Below are 7,630 nucleotides of genomic sequence, written 5' to 3' on the forward strand. Positions count from 1 at the left end.
ACTAAATGCATCTGGATACAAAAATGATTCAGTACCTGACTAGTAGGCTCATTTAGACATTATCATATCTGTTTTCCAATGCCAAATAAGTCCATATGATGAAACCTTAAATAAGACGGAAATGCTGATACCATGATGCCTCTTTTCAAAACATCGAGCCTCCTTTTGAGCCTTTTCTGCTCTGTTCTTGATTCAACAGCCGATTTAACATTCGACCCAGTTTCAGCAAGGCTCTCTACTGGGACGCAACCCAGAAGTGTCATAGAGAAGAACCGGAATAATAAGGCTCTCCACTCAGGAAATAAAGCTAACGATATTGTGTTTATGCTCCTTAGGTTAATGCACAAGCACAACATATTTCCATATGGATGATCTGCTTTTTTTGTGAAGCACACACGGTCATCAGCTTGTATTTTTGCAATCGATTAGGGGAAGTAGGCTCAGAGAAAAAGACAGTTTAAGTACATTGTAATCCAATACTCACACAAATCATTTTGAAGGCCAATTATGCACATCCTGCCCCTTGGATGTTACTTCGGTATGGAAATGACAGCCAAGAATTTTATGCGACCCTTAGGACTATAATTAGTATTATAATATAATGTAATTAGTCTTACCATGCAATGTTATCACACAAGTTTTGGAATATCAATAGTTAATGTGCAAACTGGATCACAAACAACCTGATTAAATATTCCAACTTACTTTCAAAGAACTAGTAGCAGTCTGCCAGCAGGTCTCACAGGGAATTTAATGTTTTTATTGAAGTTAGTGAAGTACATATTGTCTCCAAGGTGAACCTCAACAGGCATTAAGCTAATTATAGGAATTCTGAGATTGACTACTGACTAGTATGTTTTATATTTTAGAAAATCAGGAAGACTTAACAGTTTACACAAAAAAGATGGTCTACAGTTATGTTGTTATTAATTAATTGTGTGCAAGATTATTCTTTTTTGTTTTTGTTTTTTTATGTTAGTGGTAATTGTTTAAATTTGTTGAGTTAAGTTTGTATTCACAGAGCCAGGAGGTGGAATTTTCTGTAGTACCTCAATGACTCGTGCAGCATTGTCCCTTTGTCTGATAATTCAACTGTTTCAGCTATTTATCCTGGACATTAAGGTTATTACCACTGAAAATATATTCCCCATACCCTTAAAATGGGCAGCATGCAATACCACTCTTGCATCGCTCACATCTTTTTACTTTTCTGCCTCTTTTTTTTCATTTTAATTATCAGTTTATTGTAAAGATGTCCATGCATGTATATTTGTGGGCTGCTGGACAATTCTATTTTAATAATAATGCCATCAAGTCCAACATCTGCAAGCCTATGCAGAGCCTACAGCGGTGACAGCATAACCAAACGTAAACAAACAATGGTAATATTAAATACAGCTTTAGATTTCCAGTGGTGTGCACAACATGTGTAGGTATTTGGAAGGGAGACTGAGTTAAATACATGTGTGTTTCATGTCCATCCACGGAACGTCTGGTACCAAGGGGTTAAGCTAAAGAAACCATCAATATTGCGTAATCATATAAGATTAGAAGATGAGATTCCAGAAAGACTCAATTACCTGTCTGTGAGATAACAGGCATATTTGAAATCACCCTGAAAACTTTTTCTCTTCATTTTGTAATTTCCCTCTGGAATAAATAAAGTATTTCTTTAATTTCATTCATTTCATTTTATTAGTGTTTTCCATCTAAACCACACCTGTTTTCATCCTCATTTTCTGCTGTTTGCAGTCCCAAATTACCTTCATCCCCTTTCTGTTTTCGTTTCTTTGGCAAGGTTGCTTCATGGATATTTCTCTGTACTTGCATTACATCATAAGTATGATTCTCTATTTCTTAAATGTGATTGTTTAAGCTACACACAAGACAGTATCTGCAACTGTTTCACCAAGTTCTCCACTTCAGCATTTTCTTCCATTCTGTTGCCCTCTGGCATGTACTGTTCTTCTGTATATTTCTCAAGGTAATATAGCTGTTTTCTCCCAACAAATACTATTGTCAATTAAAACTAGTTCATTGTTTATATTGATTAAACATTATCAAAAGAGGCACACTTTTGCACTAAACCAACATAAATCATATCATATCATATGATTCACAGACAAGATCTATTAGCTCATTGTTATTACTCAGTCTATCCTGATGTGCAAACTGACCTGATCTGCATACAGAGTAATGAAGCCCTTTGGATGTGTGTTGTGATGTTTTAATTATGACTGCAGTGCTTTCATTTTGGTGATTATTAATGTCTGAAAAAGAAGTTTAAAACTTTTTGTTTCCTGTTAAAATAATAAAATAAATCTATGATGTGGTATGAAAAAAGGCCTTTTAAAAAAAAATCGGAAACACATTTAGAATGAAGTGGAAAGTGCAAGTTAAATTGTGTGCGTAAACTTCATGGATGACTACAAACAAGCTGCTCTGTTATCTAGGGCAGCCTGCTGCAAATTACACTGCCTCAGTAGTTGTTTTTGTGCATCTTCAAGAGAGTGTTCCTCTCTCCAATCATGCTTCCGCTATCCACTCTCCAAAGTGTTACAGCCATAATTAGAGTAGATTAATGAGGAGGCCACTTGAAAATTAAACATATGAATAATAAAGGTGTTGTTATACAAATACAGTTTCATCTTTCATTGTAATCTTACACAAAACTCATAAGGGAGAGTAAAAAGAAAAGAATGTTATTAGATTCATTAAAGCCACGATGGCCATTTCCACCAATTAATGTTGATGAAGAGGTAAAACCTGCTTTTTTTTTTTTTTTTTTTTTCTGTCTTGTCTTCAAACATTATAAACTATCCCATGAAATTATACATTACAAGCTGCGTGTATCAGTCAAATTGAGGGTAAAACTAACCTGTCTCACGACAGTCTAACCCCAGCTCACGTTCCTTATTGGTATATATATATAATCTATTATTGTGAACATTACAGACATAGCACCATTATCTTTATTTGATTGGCAGTTGGAACAGTCAAAGACCGCCCCCTTTCTACCAATCTTAGCTCTTTCAAATAATTAAACTCTTGGGAACGCCCATGGGAGGTTGTGAATCTACTGAGAGAAGACAACTGTGAAATAATCACACTGCAAACACAGAGCTCTCCTTGCTCAGCCTAGAAAGTTTAAGGACCCCCTGTGAATGGAAAGTTTGACTGTTCCTTCCTGTGTTTCCAGTGTCTAACAGAAAATCTGATTGCCATAATTAATTAAACAAATATTGTTAGACTAGATTTAAAAAAAGCTGTAGTCATTGGTCTTTTAGGGTTTTTATACTTGTTTTTTTTTACCCATTTTTATGTTTTATTGCTCACAAATATCTCTGCACAAATAAATTAATTAAACATTAAGTGTTTTCTGCTTGTAGAATATTACCACAGAGTTTTTGCTAATAAGAAAGTTATACAAAAGAAGATGAATGAGCTTCTGATGTTAGACCGAAAGAGTCTTATGTATTTCATTTCATCTTAATGTCTGGAGATAACAGCCTTGACGGACAATACTGGTAAAATTACAACTGAAAATGGTTGCTGGAAAAGAGAATTTGATGTCCTCATTTTAACTTTGTTTTGTTTTGTTTTTTCTCGATGTGAAGATTTCCTAAAATGAGAAACACCGCCATTCAACTCACCCCTGAAAAAGCTTTGTACTATGTTAAATTTAGTATGGCAGGATGAAAGTTAATCTCCACATTAAACAGTTATGCTGATCTCTGATTTTGTAGGGGGAAAAAAAGAAAAAAGAAAAAACCACAAAGCACTGCGAGACCAGTGAAAGTGCAGGAAAAGTGGAACAAACTTTCCCTCAGAATCCAGGCCAATGCTTTACCCCTTTGCCAAATGCTGTTCTTTCCAAAACGCCTGTGATGCTCTATGATTAGGTCTTTGTTTGAACTAAGTACAAGCCCACACACAAATACTTTACTCTTAATTGGGATATCTAAAGGATAAAAGTGAGTAGGCTGAAGATGGAGGGCAGTTAAGTTATATCTCCAGCAAGGGAGGAGTTTATGTCTTCAAGTGGCTCAAGTTGTTTCTTGCTGGAAATCAGGTTGAAATCAGCTTTAGTTCGTGTTTCATCTTTGAACAATGGGTGATGCTTTCCAGCATGTCGTCAGAGGATAAGTAAAACCCTTTCAGGAGTTGCTGATGGCTGGATAGCAATCATTAACAAATGCTTCATGGGTCCGTTGGCCTTGGCAATTCACAACCAGGTCTGTTTGATCTATAGAGAACACACCATGGATGTCAGCTCTGGGAATGGTTATTTCTCTGGGGACCCAGCCAATATGGGACAGCAGAATTCAAGAGGATAAAAATATATTTGTAAAAGGTGATTACAGGTATAAAGTCTGATGGAAACAGTGAGAAGGCTTTGAAATGCTAAATTAGTGTCCACATCCTGCTTTAAAAAAGCATGATTGTCATCCTTTGTCATTTGCTCTGTTTTATTTACATATTTAAATTTGTGTTTTTGATGTGCCCCTGACGGGATGGAAGAGGCCAAATTATACTCAGTGCAGCAATAAGAAAATGCTGACATAATTAATGACATATCTGTTAAAAAAAAAAAAAAAAAAAAAGGAAAGAAGCTGTCATTGAATAAATATGAATTAAGTTTCTATGCTCACTGGATTAAGACCTCATTTTTCTATATAGCTTGCAGATTTTCTGCAGTTAGACCAATTTTAAAATGCAAAATTAGTGTCAATAATTTTATCTCAATAATAATGATAATGACAATAACTTATAAAGCTTAATGTAAAGTGCTTAACACATCAGCAGAGAGACTTAAATTCCATTCAATAGATATATTAAGTGAAACAATTAATAAAACAACCATAACAGTAAAAACAGTAATAACAGTTCTTTTAATATGTTAAATGTTATATATATATGTGTGTGTGTGTGTGTGTGTGTGTGTGTGTGTGTGTGTGTGTGTGTGTGTGTGTGTGTGTGTGTGTGTGTTAAAATGTAATAAAGTTTTAAAGTTACAATATAACCCAGAAAAGAGAGGACAAGGCCAACTAGATTAGCGGCAATAGAATATCTAATGTCATCATCAAACAATACTAAAGCCCCCCCTTAAAAAGGTTCATTTAAAGGAGGGATTTAAAGGCATCAGGAGATGTGTGCCTGAGTGCAACAGGCAAAGAGCTCCATAAAGTGGGGACTCTAATAGAAAAACCCTGATCTCCCTTAGATAAAAACTGTCATCTGGGGATAGTTCACAGGGCACTATCTGTGGGTCTCAGTGGTTGGGAGGGCACATACCAGTTCAGTAAGTCTGAGATATGTGTGAGGGCAAGTCCATTTAAGGTTTTGAAGGTGAGGATTAAGTTTTTAAAAATCAAACTGAAAAAAATGTTGCAATATGCAAGACAAATGTTCTTATTAATAAATTTGGTAATAAATCCTGGTTTGAAATGTCTTAAAGAAAGACTTGTTTTTTTTTTTTTTGTTATTGTTGTTAATGTTTTGTCCCATAGAGAAATTATGGGTGTTTCAACCATCTGCCTAATGGGAAAATATCATGATGAATAGTAAAAACAACTATTTTTACATTTTTTCTCTAAAATAAAACCCTAACATTAGAAAATGCATAATTATAAATTATTAATCTGACACTGCCAAAAAGCCTTACAATGCAGCAAAATCTATTTTGTTATCATTTTTTAGTGTATCTAAGACATAAACCACCCAAAATATATTTTATGAAATAAGAATCAAAGGGTTAAAAAAAATCATTTGAATGCTTAAATGTTGATGTTGTATTTTTGAGTAGGACTGAAGAAGTCTCAAAGATGTCAGCAAAAAGTGGAAAAAATATGTAATTCTGTCATTGAGATTTTGGGGAGGGAACTTTTTAGTCCTCCACTGACCCAAGAGGGTAGTAAATTTTAGCAACCTACAAGGGTTAACTGGATAAAACAAGACTAACTTACATGTTTAACCTGAGCATCAAAACTAAGGTTAGAATCAAACATTACTCCTACACTTTGAGCAATTTGGGTGATGTTACCTAAAGAAGACCAGAAACAGTAAAACTGTCAAAATTTGAGTAACCAAACAGAATAACCATAAACATGGTGATTTTGACAGATATTATATTTATCCCAAAACTGGGAAATAATTTACTTAAAGTAGCAAAAACACTAAAAAATAATATAAAAAAGGATAAAGAATAAAATAAAATAGCTATATGGATGGACTAATTGAAAAGTTATATAAAAACTGCAGTATTAAAAGCCATCTAAACAATTTATAAGAACATATTTTAATTCATGCGTAAGCACTGTGGTGAGAGTGAGCTAGATGAAGATATTTAAATATTAAATTATAAATTGCAAAGGAGTTCTATCAAGATGACCTGATGAAGTGTGTAGCAAGGAGTTAAAGACAGTTATTGCCTGTGTCAGGAAAGACTTCCAGTATCTGTCCTTCTGGCAATGGAGCTGAATCAGCCTGCTGGAGAAGGAGCTCTGCTGTGGGTTCAGGATATGGAAGGGAGGGTGTGAGGAATTCTCCAAGATGAAGAGCAGCTTGTTCAAAATCCTCCTCTCCACCACCACTTCAAGGCTGTCTGGTTTGCAGCCAATGACAGAACTAGCCTTTTTGATCAGTTTGTTGATTCTGGTTTAGCTTCTGGCTCTAATACGGCTGCCCCCAGCACAACACAGCAAAAAAATAGTGAATTAAATTAAATAAAATATACCCTGGAAATAGCAGACTGATAAAAAAGGTTGAACATCATGTGACACATAAATTAATCTGCTTATGCCTCTATTTTATAAGAATCCTCCAGTTCAGTCTGTTGTTGATGTGGATCAATGACAGACATATTCCATCCTTTACACAACCAACCCACTCATCAGAGAACTTCTGCAGGTGGAGTTGCACTGGATGTCAGAGGTGTACAATGTAAATAAGAATGGAAATAGCAGTCTCCTATGGCGCCCCTTTACTGCTGGTCACCATGCCAGACAGGACATTGCCCCACCAGACAAATTGTTGTCTGCCTGTCAGATAATCGACAATCCTGGAGATTGGTAAGTCTGCATCAGAATCTGATGAACGAAGAAAGAAAGAATGAAGGGAGTCCATTAATAACAGCATTAATTACCTTAAACTGTTCTAGGATTATGATTGTGACTGGATATAAGCTGTATTAGCTCTTGATTGTTAAGGACATTGTGTGTTACCTTAGATTTGCTGGACTTTTGATTGACGTTCAAATTTTCTACAATCTGTTGAAGGCTCGAAAGTGACCATTGATTTTCAAATGGAGCAATTTGGTCAAGGATGGATGATGAGCAGTGATTGGAGTTATGTCAGATTCAGAAGAGGAACTCAGTGCTAACAGGCTGTCTGGGTGTTCCTCTCATGTGGCCAAATTGGTCATCATTTGTAGCCCTACATGTAAGAAGAAATGTTAAATGGATGCTTTTCTTATCAGCAACCCCTTCAAATTCAGTCTGTTCTACCACCTCTTGATTAAAAGTAGCCTCAAACACAAAAGAGCAAACATTCTTATCAGACAGGGATCAAGGGAGAAAAATAACCCTCACCGTGAAGGCACCTCTCCTGCCTCTTATCTGTGACTTCCTTC

This window comes from Melanotaenia boesemani, chromosome 5 (genome assembly GCF_017639745.1).
Source record: "Melanotaenia boesemani isolate fMelBoe1 chromosome 5, fMelBoe1.pri, whole genome shotgun sequence".
Classification (NCBI taxonomy): domain Eukaryota; kingdom Metazoa; phylum Chordata; class Actinopteri; order Atheriniformes; family Melanotaeniidae; genus Melanotaenia; species Melanotaenia boesemani.